The sequence below is a fragment of the Oncorhynchus keta genome, unplaced genomic scaffold (genome assembly GCF_023373465.1).
Source record: "Oncorhynchus keta strain PuntledgeMale-10-30-2019 unplaced genomic scaffold, Oket_V2 Un_contig_6005_pilon_pilon, whole genome shotgun sequence".
Classification (NCBI taxonomy): Eukaryota; Metazoa; Chordata; class Actinopteri; order Salmoniformes; family Salmonidae; genus Oncorhynchus; species Oncorhynchus keta.
The window spans coordinates 124-15,327 of record NW_026288629.1 but is presented as its reverse complement, the minus strand read 5'-3'; the positions used below and the strand labels follow the sequence as shown (position 1 = coordinate 15,327).

Below are 15,204 nucleotides of genomic sequence, written 5' to 3'. Positions count from 1 at the left end.
AGTCCTGGTTCTGTCTACAGTAGGTTAATTAATGCCTGTTCAGTTTGTATTCAGACTGAGTTCTGGTTCTGTCTACAGCAGGTTAATTAATGTCCAGTTTGTGTTCAGAGTCCTGGTTCTGTCTACAGTAGGTTAATTAATGTCTGTTCAGTTTGTATTCAGAGTTCTGGTTCTGTCTACAGTAGGTTACATAATGTCTGTTCAGTTTGTATTCAGAGTCCTGGTTCTGTCTACAGTAGGTTACATAATGTCTGTTCAGTTTGTATTCAGAGTCCTGGTTCTGTCTACAGTAGGTTAATTAATGTCTGTTCAGTTTGTATTCAGAGTCCTGGTTCTGTCTACAGTAGGTTAATTAATGTCTGTTCAGTTTGTATTCAGAGTTCTGGTTCTGTCTACAGTAGGTTAATTAATGTCTGTTCAGTTTGTATTCAGAGTCCTGGTTCTGTCTACAGTAGGTTAATTAATGTCTGTTCAGTTTGTATTCAGAGTTCTGGTTCTGTCTACAGTAGGTTAATTAATGTCTGTTCAGTTTGTATTCAGAGTTCTGGTTCTGTCTACAGTAGGTTAATTCATGTCTGTTCAGTTTGTATTCAGAGTTCTGGTTCTGTCTACAGTAGGTTAATTCATGTCTGTTCAGTTTGTATTCAGAGTTCTGGTTCTGTCTACAGTAGGTTAATTAATGTCTGTTCAGTTTGTATTCAGAGTTCTGGTTCTGTCTACAGTAGGTTAATTAATGTCCAGTTTGTATTCAGAGTACTGGTTCTGTCTACAGTAGGTTAATTAATGTCCAGTTTGTATTCAGAGTACTGGTTCTGTCTACAGTAGGTTAATTAATGTCTGTTCAGTTTGTATTCAGAGTACTGGTTCTGTCTACAGTAGGTTAATTCATGTCTGTTCAGTTTGTATTCAGAGTACTGGTTCTGTCTACAGTAGGTTAATTAATGTCTGTTCAGTTTGTATTCAGAGTACTGGTTCTGTCTACAGTAGGTTAATTAATGTCTGTTCAGTTTGTATTCAGAGTTCTGGTTCTGTCTACAGTAGGTTACATAATGTCTGTTCAGTTTGTATTCAGAGTCCTGGTTCTGTCTACAGTAGGTTACATAATGTCTGTTCAGTTTGTATTCAGAGTCCTGGTTCTGTCTACAGTAGGTTAATTAATGTCTGTTCAGTTTGTATTCAGAGCCCTGGTTCTGTCTACAGTAGGTTAATTAATGTCTGTTCAGTTTGTATTCAGAGCCCTGGTTCTGTCTACAGTAGGTTAATTAATGTCTGTTCAGTTTGTATTCAGAGCCCTGGTTCTGTCTACAGTAGGTTAATTAATGTCTGTTCAGTTTGTATTCAGACTGAGTTCTGGTTCTGTCTACAGTAGGTTAATTAATGTCTGTTCAGTTTGTATTCAGACTGAGTACTGGTTCTGTCTACAGTAGGTTACATAATGTCTGTTCAGTTTGTATTCAGAGTTCTGGTTCTGTCTACAGCAGGTTAATTAATGTCTGTTCAGTTTGTATTCAGAGTCCTGGTTCTGTCTACAGTAGGTTAATTAATGTCTGTTCAGTTTGTATTCAGAGTTCTGGTTCTGTCTACAGTAGGTTAATTAATGTCTGTTCAGTTTGTATTCAGAGTTCTGGTTCTGTCTACAGTAGGTTACATAATGTCTGTTCAGTTTGTATTCAGAGTCCTGGTTCTGTCTACAGTAGGTTAATTAATGTCTGTTCAGTTTGTATTCAGAGTTCTGGTTCTGTCTACAGTAGGTTAATTAATGTCTGTCCAGTTTGTATTCAGAGTTCTGGTTCTGTCTACAGTAGGTTAATTAATGTCTGTTCAGTTTGTATTCAGAGTTCTGGTTCTGTCTACAGTAGGTTAATTAATGTCTGTTCAGTTTGTATTCAGAGTCCTGGTTCTGTCTACAGTAGGTTAATTCATGTCTGTTCAGTTTGTATTCAGAGTCCTGGTTCTGTCTACAGTAGGTTAATTCATGTCTGTTCAGTTTGTATTCAGAGTTCTGGTTCTGTCTACAGTAGGTTAATTAATGTCTGTTCAGTTTGTATTCAGACTGAGTTCTGGTTCTGTCTACAGTAGGTTAATTAATGTCTGTTCAGTTTGTATTCAGACTGAGTTCTGGTTCTGTCTACAGTAGGTTACATAATGTCTGTTCAGTTTGTATTCAGAGCCCTGGTTCTGTCTACAGTAGGTTAATTAATGTCTGTTCAGTTTGTATTCAGAGTTCTGGTTCTGTCTACAGTAGGTTAATTAATGTCTGTTCAGTTTGTATTCAGAGTCCTGGTTCTGTCTACAGTAGGTTAATTAATGTCTGTTCAGTTTGTATTCAGAGTTCTGGTTCTGTCTACAGTAGGTTAATTAATGTCTGTTCAGTTTGTATTCAGAGTCCTGGTTCTGTCTACAGTAGGTTAATTAATGTCTGTTCAGTTTGTATTCAGAGTCCTGGTTCTGTCTACAGTAGGTTAATTAATGTCTGTTCAGTTTGTATTCAGAGTTCTGGTTCTGTCTACAGTAGGTTAATTAATGTCTGTCCAGTTTGTATTCAGAGTTCTGGTTCTGTCTACAGTAGGTTAATTAATGTCTGTTCAGTTTGTATTCAGAGTTCTGGTTCTGTCTACAGTAGGTTAATTAATGTCTGTTCAGTTTGTATTCAGAGTCCTGGTTCTGTCTACAGTAGGTTAATTAATGTCTGTTCAGTTTGTATTCAGAGTCCTGGTTCTGTCTACAGTAGGTTAATTAATGTCTGTTCAGTTTGTATTCAGAGTTCTGGTTCTGTCTACAGTAGGTTAATTAATGTCTGTTCAGTTTGTATTCAGACTGAGTTCTGGTTCTGTCTACAGTAGGTTAATTAATGTCTGTTCAGTTTGTATTCAGACTGAGTTCTGGTTCTGTCTACAGTAGGTTACATAATGTCTGTTCAGTTTGTATTCAGAGCCCTGGTTCTGTCTACAGTAGGTTAATTAATGTCTGTTCAGTTTGTATTCAGAGTTCTGGTTCTGTCTACAGTAGGTTAATTAATGTCTGTTCAGTTTGTATTCAGACTGAGTACTGGTTCTGTCTACAGTAGGTTAATTAATGTCTGTTCTCCAGTTGTACACTGTCAGTGTTGTAGTTCCTCATACAGGGATCTATAATATAATGAGGGAGGAGAGGTTAGAGGTTAACACTGTCAGTGTTGTTGTACCTCATACAGGGATCTATAATATAATGATGGAGGAGAGGTTAGAGGTTAACACTGTCAGTGTTATAGTTCCTCATACAGGGATCTATAATATAATGAGGGAGGAGAGGTTAGAGATTAACACTGTCAGTGTTGTAGTACCTCATACAGGGATCTATAATATAATGAGGGAGGAGAGGTTAGAGGTTAACACCGTCAGTGTAGCAGTTCCTCATACAGTGATCTGTAATATAATGAGGGAGGAGAGGTTAGAGTTTAACACCGTCAGTGTTGTAGTTCCTCATACAGGGATCTATAATATAATGAGGGAGGAGAGGTTAGAGGTTAACACCATCAGTGTTGTAGTACCTCATACAGGGATCTATAATATAATGAGGGAGGAGAGGTTAGAGGTTAACACTGTCAGTGTTGTAGTTCCTCATACAGGGATCTATAATATAATGAGGGAGGAGAGGTTAGAGGTTAACACTGTCAGTGTTGTAGTACCTCATACAGGGATCTATAATATAATGAGGGAGGAGAGGTTAACACTGTCAGTGTTGTAGTACCTCATACAGGGATCTATAATATAATGAGGGAGGAGAGGTTAGAGGTTAACACCGTCAGTGTTGTAGTACCTCATACAGGGATCTATAATATAATGAGGGAGGAGAGGTTAGAGGTTAACACCGTCAGTGTTGTAGTACCTCATACAGGGATCTATAATATAATGAGGGAGGAGAGGTTAACACTGTCAGTGTTGTAGTACCTCATACAGGGATCTATAATATAATGAGGGAGGAGAGGTTAACACTGTCAGTGTTGTAGTACCTCATACAGGGATCTATAATATAATGAGGGAGGAGAGGTTAGAGGTTAACACTGTCAGTGTTGTAGTTCCTCATACAGGGATCTATAATATAATGAGGGAGGAGAGGTTAGAGGTTAACACTGTCAGTGTTGTAGTACCTCATACAGGGATCTATAATATAATGAGGGAGGAGAGGTTAGAGGTTAACACCGTCAGTGTTGTTGTAGTACCTCATACAGGGATCTATAATATAATGAGGGAGGAGAGGTTAGAGGTTAACACTGTCAGTGTTGTTGTAGTACCTCATACAGGGATCTATAATATAATGAGGGAGGAGAGGTTAGAGGTTAACACCGTCAGTGTTGTAGTTCCTCATACAGGGATCTATAATATAATGAGGGAGGAGAGGTTAGAGGTTAACACCGTCAGTGTTGTAGTACCTCATACAGGGATCTATAATATAATGAGGGAGGAGAGGTTAGAGGTTAACACTGTCAGTGTTATAGTTCCTCATACAGGGATCTATAATATAATGAGGGAGGAGAGGTTAACACCATCAGTGTTGTAGTACCTCATACAGCAGGGGTGTCAAAGTCAAATGGACGGAGGGCCAAATAAAAATTTAGCTACAAGCCGAGGGCCGGACTGTTCGAATGTTCATTGAACATTTTTTAAATGACGCATATAGTCTAGTGAACCTAATTGAACCTACTGAAAACCTAACAAATATATTCCAATATGATCAGATAAATAAAGCAATATTTTCTTATGGCTCTGTCAGTAATCTTTAATTTTCAACAGACACAAAAGACAAATTTCCTTTATATAAAAATCCCCATAACATGAACATTAAATGAAAGAAACCGGTATTCAAGGCACCATCAGTAGCCTATATTTTCTATTTTAGCAAAAGTGGGCTAAATTTACTTCAAAGAAAAAAACAATAATAGCAATTTTCTATCATCCACTCAACTGAAATATTTTTAAAATATAATTGGATTGAAATACAATAAAATAAAGTGCAAAAATCTATTAATCAAAAACAACACTTTGTTTAAGGAGAAGTAACATGCAGTGAAAACAAATATTAAACTTTAACTTTTAAACTTGAACTGAGTAAAAACTCTAAATATGTGATTGCACAGTAATGTTCACTTGTTTGAGGTTGAGGGTGATACTTGGTGGTGTCTGTTCAGTCATCTTTCATCTTTTCCACAAGTTCATCAATGTTCGGGGTAGGCTCTGAGCTGAGGAAATCCTCAGAATTGAGTGGAGGTGTTCAGCAGTAAGTCGACTTCTGTGTGATGTTTTGTTCAAGTTCATCAAAGAAAACAGTTGTTCACACAGGTATGTGCTGCCAAACATAGACAACGTTTGAGCAGCCTGGATGCGCAGCTGGGGCATTGTGTCGGGGAGGAAACGGGCGAACTCCGCAGCACCCACTGCCGCATATTTTGCCCTCAGTGCATCATTGCATTGGAGGTCAATCAACTCCATTTGGAGGTTTGGTGGTGAGCTTTCCACGTCAACAGCAAATGGGTTACCGAGCAGTTCCAACCTGCTTTTTTGTGCTTCAAAGTCAGCAAATCGGCGTCGAAAGTCAGCGGCAAGCATACCTATTTTATCAGCCAACTGTGCGCTCGGGAACGCACTGGTAGAGAGCTTCTCTTTCATGGTCTGGCAGCTGGGAAAGTGGCTCAAATTTTCTTTCCGCATCTGCGTCTCCCACAGAGTCAGTTTGGTTTTAAATGCCTTCACTGTACTGTACATATCAGAGATGACACGATCCCGACCCTGCAGCTGCAAGTTCATTGCATTCAGATGACTCGTAATGTCACACAGAAAAGCCATTTCACACAGAAACATTTCGTCTCGGAGTTGTGTTGTGTCTTTCCCTTTGCTGTCCAAGAACAGACAAATCTCCTCACGAAGCTCGAAACATCTTTGAAGCACCTTTCCCTGGCTTAGCCATCGCACCTCTGTGTGATAAGGCAAATCACCATGCTCCGTTTCTAACTCCGTCAGAAATGCCTTGAACTGGCGGTGATTCAAACCTTTGGCTCTGATAAAGTTAACTGTGCGCGTGATGATGCTCATTACATGCTCCATTTTCAAGGCTTTACCGCACAACGCTTCCTGGTGTATGATACAATGATAAGCTGTCAGCTCACCTGTCGCGTTTTCCTCTTGCATCTTTTCCCGTATCTTCGCCACCAGTCCGCTCCTGTGTCCACACATCGCAGGTGCTCCGTCGGTTGTCAAACCCACGAGTTTTCCCAAGGCAGCTCCATCTCATTTACACATCTTGACACCTCTTCATACAAATCATGCCCCGTAGTTGTGCCATGCATAGGACGTAAAGCCAAAAACTCCTCTGTCACGCTTAGGCTGGAGTCCACTCCGCGGATGAAAATTGACAACTGGGCAATGTCAGAAATGTCGGTGCTCTCATCCACAGCCAAGGAATATGCAATGAAATCTTTTCCCTTTTTCACAAGCTGCTCTTTTAGATTGATGGACAACTGGTCTACTCTCTCGGCAATGGTGTTTCTGCTCAGACTCACATTTAAAAAGAGTTGCCTTTTTCTGGGCAAACTTCGTCACAAACTTTAATCATGCAGTTTTTGATGAAATCCCCCTCCGTAAATGGCCGGGCTGATTTAGCGATCTCTTCTGCCAAAATAAAACTGGCCTTGACAGCAGCCTGGCCTTGTGATTTGGCTTTTTTGAACAGAGCCTGTCGAGATTTGAGGCCTCGTTTTAATTCCTCTGCCTTTTGTAGCCTTTGTTCCATGTCCATATTCTTGTTTTTGTCCGCGTGTTTCGTTTCATAATGTCGTCTCAGATTATAGTCTTTCAGTACCGCCACACTTTCTCCACACAGAAGACACACAGGTTTTCCAGCTACCTCCGTGAACAAATACTCCGACTCCCACCTTGTTTGAAACCCCGGTTCTCAGTGTCCACCTTCCGTTTTGCCATTTTTGATGGGTATCTGAAAGTTAATTTTACTGTGATGCTGACAACTGCTGTGCCAATAAATATTGAAATGAAGCAGCCTACTGCTCGGTGCGTCACCGTTGCATTGTGGGAAATGTAGTATTGGTGCGTGTAAAAGATCTGCGGGCTGCCGGCTTGCTGCGGTCTGCGGGCCGGTTCTAATAATAAATCAAGATCATCCCAGGGGCCGTAAAAACCTTCTCGCGGGCCGGATGTGGCCCGCGGGCCTTGACTCTGACATATGTGTCATACAGGGATCTGTAATATAATGAGGGAGGAGAGGTTAACACCATCAGTGTTGTAGTACCTCATACAGGGATCTATAATATAATGAGGGAGGAGAGGTTAACACCATCAGTGTTGTAGTACCTCATACAGGGATCTATAATATAATGAGGGAGGAGAGGTTAACACTGTCAGTGTTGTAGTACCTCATACAGGGATCTGTAATATAATGAGGGAGGAGAGGTTAGAGGTTAACACCGTCAGTGTTGTAGTTCCTCATACAGGGATCTATAATATAATGAGGGAGGAGAGGTTAGAGGTTAACACCGTCAGTGTTGTAGTACCTCATACAGGGATCTGTAATATAATGAGGGAGGAGAGGTTAGAGGTTAACACTGTCAGTGTTGTAGTACCTCATACAGGGATCTATAATATAATGAGGGAGGAGAGGTTAGAGGTTAACACTGTCAGTGTTGTAGTACCTCATACAGGGATCTATAATATAATGAGGGAGGAGAGGTTAGAGGTTAACACCGTCAGTGTTGTAGTACCTCATACAGGGATCTATAATATAATGAGGGAGGAGAGGTTAGAGGTTAGAGGTTAACACCGTCAGTGTTATAGTTCCTCATACAGGGATCTATAATATAATGAGGGAGGAGAGGTTAGAGGTTAACACTGTCAGTGTTGTTGTAGTGCCTCATACAGGGATCTATAATATAATGAGGGAGGAGAGGTTAGAGGTTAACACTGTCAGTGTTGTAGTACCTCATACAGGGATCTATAATATAATGAGGAGGAGAGGTTAGAGGTTAGAGGTTAACACCGTCAGTGTTATAGTTCCTCATACAGGGATCTATAATATAATGAGGGAGGAGAGGTTAGAGGTTAACACTGTCAGTGTTGTTGTACCTCATACAGGGATCTATAATATAATGATGGAGGAGAGGTTAGAGGTTAACACTGTCAGTGTTATAGTTCCTCATACAGGGATCTATAATATAATGAGGGAGGAGAGGTTAGAGGTTAACACTGTCAGTGTTGTTGTAGTACCTCATACAGGGATCTATAATATAATGAGGGAGGAGAGGTTAGAGGTTAACACCGTCAGTGTTGTTGTAGTACCTCATACAGGGATCTATAATATAATGAGGGAGGAGAGGTTAGAGGTTAACACAGTCAGTGTTGTTGTAGTGCCTCATACAGGGATCTATAATATAATGAGGGAGGAGAGGTTAGAGGTTAGAGGTTAACACCGTCAGTGTTATAGTTCCTCATACAGGGATCTATAATATAATGAGGGAGAGAGGTTAGAGGTTAACACTGTCAGTGTTGTTGTAGTGCCTCATACAGGGATCTATAATATAATGAGGAGGAGAGGTTAGAGGTTAACACTGTCAGTGTTATAGTTCCTCATACAGGGATCTATAATATAATGAGGGAGGAGAGGTTAGAGGTTAACACTGTCAGTGTTATAGTACCTTATACAGGGATCTATAATATAATGAGGGAGGAGAGGTTAGAGGTTAACACAGTCAGTGTTGTTGTAGTACCTTATACAGGGATCTGTAATATAATGAGGGAGGAGAGGTTAGAGGTTAACACTGTCAGTGTTGTTGTAGTACCTCATACAGGGATCTATAATATGAGGGAGGAGAGGTTAGAGGTTAACACCGTCAGTGTTATAGTTCCTCATACAGGGATCTGTAATATAATGAGGGAGGAGAGGTTAGAGGTTAACACTGTCAGTGTTGTTGTAGTACCTCATACAGGGATCTATAATATAATGAGGGAGGAGAGGTTAGAGAGGTTAACACCGTCAGTGTTATAGTTCCTCATACAGGGATCTATAATATAATGAGGGAGGAGAGGTTAGAGGTTAACACCGTCAGTGTTATAGTTCCTCATACAGGGATCTATAATATAATGAGGGAGGAGAGGTTAGAGGTTAACACCGTCAGTGTTGTAGTACCTCATACAGGGATCTATAATATAATGAGGGAGGAGAGGTTAACACCGTCAGTGTTGTAGTACCTCATACAGGGATCTATAATATAATGAGGGAGGAGAGGTCAGAGGTTAGAGGTTAACACTGTCAGTGTTGTAGTACCTCATACAGGGATCTATAATATAATGAGGGAGGAGAGGTTAACACCGTCAGTGTTGTTGTAGTACCTCATACAGGGATCTATAATATAATGAGGGAGGAGAGGTTAGAGGTTAACACTGTCAGTGTTGTAGTTCCTCATACAGGGATCTGTAATATAATGAGGGAGGAGAGAGCAGAGGTTAGAGGTTAACACTGTCAGTGTTGTAGTTCCTCATACAGGGATCTATAATATAATGAGGGAGGAGAGGTCAGAGGTTAGAGGTTAACACCGTCAGTGTTGTAGTTCCTCATACAGGGATCTATAATATAATGAGGAGGAGAGGTTAGAGGTTAGAGGTTAACACCGTCAGTGTTGTAGTTCCTCATACAGGGATCTATAATATAATGAGGGAGGAGAGGTTAGAGGTTAACACCGTCAGTGTTGTAGTTCCTCATACAGGGATCTATAATATAATGAGGGAGGAGAGGTTAGAGGTTAGAGGTTAACACCATCAGTGTTGTTGTAGTTCCTCGTACAGGGATCTGTAATATAATGAGGGAGGAGAGGTTAACACTGTCAGTGTTGTTGTAGTACCTCATACAGGGATCTATAATATAATGAGGGAGGAGAGGTTAGAGGTTAGAGGTTAACACCATCAGTGTTGTTGTAGTACCTCATACAGGGATCTATAATATAATGAGGGAGGAGAGGTTAGAGGTCAACACCGTCAGTGTTGTTTTAGTTCCTCATACAGGGATCTATAATATAATGAGGGAGGAGAGGTTAGAGGTCAACACCGTCAGTGTTGTTGTAGTACCTCATACAGGGATCTATAATATAATGAGGGAGGAGAGGTTAGAGGTCAACACCGTCAGTGTTGTTGTAGTACCTCATACAGGGATCTATAATATAATGAGGGAGGAGAGGTTAGAGGTTAGAGGTTAACACCATCAGTGTTGTTGTAGTACCTCATACAGGGATCTATAATATAATGAGGGAGGAGAGGTTAGAGGTCAACACCGTCAGTGTTGTTGTAGTACCTCATACAGGGATCTATAATATAATGAGGGAGGAGAGGTTAGAGGTTAGAGGTTAACACCATCAGTGTTGTTGTAGTTCCTCGTACAGGGATCTGTAATATAATGAGGGAGGAGAGGTTAGAGGTTAGAGGTTAACACCATCAGTGTTGTTGTAGTTCCTCGTACAGGGATCTATAATATAATGAGGGAGGAGAGGTTAGAGGTTAGAGGTTAACACCATCAGTGTTGTTGTAGTACCTCATACAGGGATCTATAATATAATGAGGGAGGAGAGGTTAGAGGTCAACACCGTCAGTGTTGTTGTTCCTCATACAGGGATCTATAATATAATGAGGAGGAGAGGTTAGAGGTTAACACCGTCAGTGTTGTAGTTCCTCGTACAGGGATCTATAATATAATGAGGGAGGAGAGGTTAGAGGTTAGAGGTTAACACCGTCAGTGTTGTAGTACCTCATACAGGGATCTATAATATAATGAGGGAGGAGAGGTTAGAGGTTAACACTGTCAGTGTTGTTGTAGTACCTCATACAGGGATCTGTAATATAATGAGGAGGAGAGGTTAGAGGTTAACACCATCAGTGTTGTTGTAGTTCCTCGTACAGGGATCTATAATATAATGAGGGAGGAGAGGTTAGAGGTTAGAGGTTAACACCATCAGTGTTGTTGTAGTACCTCATACAGGGATCTATAATATAATGAGGGAGGAGAGGTTAGAGGTCAACACCGTCAGTGTTGTTGTAGTACCTCATACAGGGATCTATAATATAATGAGGGAGGAGAGGTTAGAGGTTAGAGGTTAACACCATCAGTGTTGTTGTAGTTCCTCGTACAGGGATCTATAATATAATGAGGGAGGAGAGGTTAGAGGTTAGAGGTCAACACCGTCAGTGTTGTTGTAGTACCTCATACAGGGATCTGTAATATAATGAGGGAGGAGAGGTTAGAGGTTAACACTGTCAGTGTTGTAGTACCTCATACAGGGATCTGTAATATAATGAGGGAGGAGAGGTTAACACTGTCAGTGTTGTTGTAGTACCTCATACAGCAGGGGTGTCAAAGTCAAATGGACGGAGGGCCAAATAAAAAATTTAGCTACAAGCCGAGGGCCGGACTGTTCGAATGTTCATTGAAACATTTTTAAATGACGCATATAGTCTAGTGAACCTAATTGAACCTACTGAAAACCTAACAAATATATTCCAATATGATCAGATAAATAAAGCAATATTTTCTTATGGCTCTGTCAGTAATCTTTAATTTTCAACAGACACAAAAGACAAATTTCCTTTATATAAAAATCCCCATAACATGAACATTAAATGAAAGAAACCGGTATTCAAGGCACCATCAGTAGCCTATATTTTCTATTTTAGCAAAAGTGGGCTAAATTTACTTCAAAGAAAAAAACAATAATAGCAATTTTCTATCATCCACTCAACTGAAATATTTTTAAAATATAATTGGATTGAAATACAATAAAATAAAGTGCAAAAATCTATTAATCAAAAACAACACTTTGTTTAAGGAGAAGTAACATGCAGTGAAAACAAATATTAAACTTTAACTTTTAAACTTGAACTGAGTAAAAAACTCTAAATATGTGATTGCACAGTAATGTTCACTTGTTTGAGGTTGAGGGTGATACTTGGTGGTGTCCCATCTTTTCCACAAGTTCATCAATGTTCGGGGTAAGGCTCTGAGCTGAGGAAATCCTCAGAATTGAGTGGAGGTGTTCAGCAGTAAGTCGACTTCTGTGTGATGTTTTGTTCAAGTTCATCAAAGAAAACAGTTGTTCACACAGGTATGTGCTGCCAAACATAGACAACGTTTGAGCAGCCTGGATGCGCAGCTGGGGCATTGTGTCGGGGAGGAAACGGGCGAACTCCGCAGCACCCACTGCCGCATATTTTGCCCTCAGTGCATCATTGCATTGGAGGTCAATCAACTCCATTTGGAGGTTTGGTGGTGAGCTTTCCACGTCAACAGCAAATGGGTTACCGAGCAGTTCCAACCTGCTTTTTGTGCTTCAAAGTCAGCAAATCGGCGTCGAAAGTCAGCGGCAAGCATACCTATTTTATCAGCCAACTGTGCGCTCGGGAACGCACTGGTAGAGAGCTTCTCTTTCATGGTCTGGCAGCTGGGAAAGTGGCTCAAATTTTCTTTCCGCATCTGCGTCTCCCACAGAGTCAGTTTGGTTTTAAATGCCTTCACTGTACTGTACATATCAGAGATGACACGATCCCGACCCTGCAGCTGCAAGTTCATTGCATTCAGATGACTCGTAATGTCACACAGAAAAGCCATTTCACACAGAAACATTTCGTCTCGGAGTTGTGTTGTGTCTTTCCCTTTGCTGTCCAAGAACAGACAAATCTCCTCACGAAGCTCGAAACATCTTTGAAGCACCTTTCCCTGGCTTAGCCATCGCACCTCTGTGTGATAAGGCAAATCACCATGCTCCGTTTCTAACTCCGTCAGAAATGCCTTGAACTGGCGGTGATTCAAACCTTTGGCTCTGATAAAGTTAACTGTGCGCGTGATGATGCTCATTACATGCTCCATTTTCAAGGCTTTACCGCACAACGCTTCCTGGTGTATGATACAATGATAAGCTGTCAGCTCACCTGTCGCGTTTTCCTCTTGCATCTTTTCCCGTATCTTCGCCACCAGTCCGCTCCTGTGTCCACACATCGCAGGTGCTCCGTCGGTTGTCAAACCCACGAGTTTTTCCCAAGGCAGCTCCATCTCATTTACACATCTTGACACCTCTTCATACAAATCATGCCCCGTAGTTGTGCCATGCATAGGACGTAAAGCCAAAAACTCCTCTGTCACGCTTAGGCTGGAGTCCACTCCGCGGATGAAAATTGACAACTGGGCAATGTCAGAAATGTCGGTGCTCTCATCCACAGCCAAGGAATATGCAATGAAATCTTTTCCCTTTTTCACAAGCTGCTCTTTAGATTGATGGACAACTGGTCTACTCTCTCGGCAATGGTGTTTCTGCTCAGACTCACATTTAAAAAGAGTTGCCTTTTTTTTCTGGGCAAACTTCGTCACAAACTTTAATCATGCAGTTTTTGATGAAATCCCCCTCCGTAAATGGCCGGGCTGATTTAGCGATCTCTTCTGCCAAAATAAAACTGGCCTTGACAGCAGCCTGGCCTTGTGATTTGGCTTTTTGAACAGAGCCTGTCGAGATTTGAGGCCTCGTTTTAATTCCTCTGCCTTTTGTAGCCTTTGTTCCATGTCCATATTCTTGTTTTTGTCCGCGTGTTTCGTTTCATAATGTCGTCTCAGATTATAGTCTTTCAGTACCGCCACACTTTCTCCACACAGAAGACACACAGGTTTTCCAGCTACCTCCGTGAACAAATACTCCGACTCCCACCTTGTTTGAAACCCCGGTTCTCAGTGTCCACCTTCCGTTTTGCCATTTTTGATGGGTATCTGAAAGTTAATTTTACTGTGATGCTGACAACTGCTGTGCCAATAAATATTGAAATGAAGCAGCCTACTGCTCGGTGCGTCACCGTTGCATTGTGGGAAATGTAGTATTGGTGCGTGTAAAAGATCTGCGGGCTGCCGGCTTGCTGCGGTCTGCGGGCCGGTTCTAATAATAAATCAAGATCATCCCAGGGGCCGTAAAAACCTTCTCGCGGGCCGGATGTGGCCCGCGGGCCTTGACTCTGACATATGTGTCATACAGGGATCTATAATATAATGAGGGAGGAGAGGTTAGAGGTCAACACCGTCAGTGTTGTTGTAGTACCTCATACAGGGATCTATAATATAATGAGGGAGGAGAGGTTAGAGGTTAGAGGTTAACACCATCAGTGTTGTTGTAGTTCCTCGTACAGGGATCTATAATATAATGAGGAGGAGAGGTTAGAGGTTAGAGGTTAACACCGTCAGTGTTGTAGTTCCTCGTACAGGATCTATAATATAATGAGGGAGGAGAGGTTAGAGGTTAACAATGTCAGTGTTGTTGTAGTGCCTCATACAGGGATCTATAATATAATGAGGGAGGAGAGGTTAGAGGTTAACACTGTCAGTGTTGTTGTAGTACCTCATACAGGGATCTATAATATAATGAGGGAGGAGAGGTTAGAGGTTAACACTGTCAGTGTTGTAGTACCTCATACAGGGATCTATAATATAATGAGGGAGGAGAGGTTAGAGGTTAACACCGTCAGTGTTGTTGTAGTTCCTCATACAGGGATCTATAATATAATGAGGGAGGAGAGGTTAGAGGTTAACACCGTCAGTGTTGTAGTACCTCATACAGGGATCTATAATATAATGAGGGAGGAGAGGTTAGAGGTTAACACCGTCAGTGTTGTAGTACCTCATACAGGGATCTATAATATAATGAGGGAGGAGAGGTTAGAGGTTAACACCGTCAGTGTTATAGTTCCTCATACAGGGATCTATAATATAATGAGGGAGGAGAGGTTAGAGGTTAACACCGTCAGTGTTATAGTTCCTCATACAGGGATCTATAATATAATGAGGGAGGAGAGGTTAGAGGTTAACACTGTCAGTGTTGTAGTACCTCATACAGGGATCTATAATATAATGAGGGAGGAGAGGTTAGAGGTTAACACTGTCAGTGTTGTAGTACCTCATACAGGGATCTATAATATAATGAGGGAGGAGAGGTCAGAGGTTAGAGGTTAACACTGTCAGTGTTGTAGTACCTCATACAGGGATCTATAATATAATGAGGGAGGAGAGGTTAGAGGTTAACACTGTCAGTGTTGTAGTACCTCATACAGGGATCTATAATATAATGAGGGAGGAGAGGTTAGAGGTTAACACTCAGTGTTGTTGTAGTACCTCATACAGGGATCTATAATATAATGAGGGAGGAGAGGT

General features: G+C 41.2%; 1 long non-coding RNA gene across 2 annotated transcripts; it reads right to left on the bottom strand.

Moving 5' to 3' along the window:
• Positions 1-7,427: 7,427 nt before the first annotated feature.
• Positions 7,428-14,702, bottom strand: LOC127925642 (uncharacterized). Of its 2 annotated transcripts, none has more exons than XR_008121689.1 (3): positions 14,465-14,702; positions 11,229-11,297; positions 7,428-7,609 (listed from the first exon to the last, which is right to left on the bottom strand). It is a non-coding gene; the product is annotated as an uncharacterized LOC127925642 (long non-coding RNA). The 2 variants fall into 2 exon arrangements; XR_008121690.1 differs by lacking the exon at positions 7,428-7,609 and adding an exon at positions 10,766-10,848.
• Between the last annotated feature and the right edge of the window lie 502 nt (positions 14,703-15,204).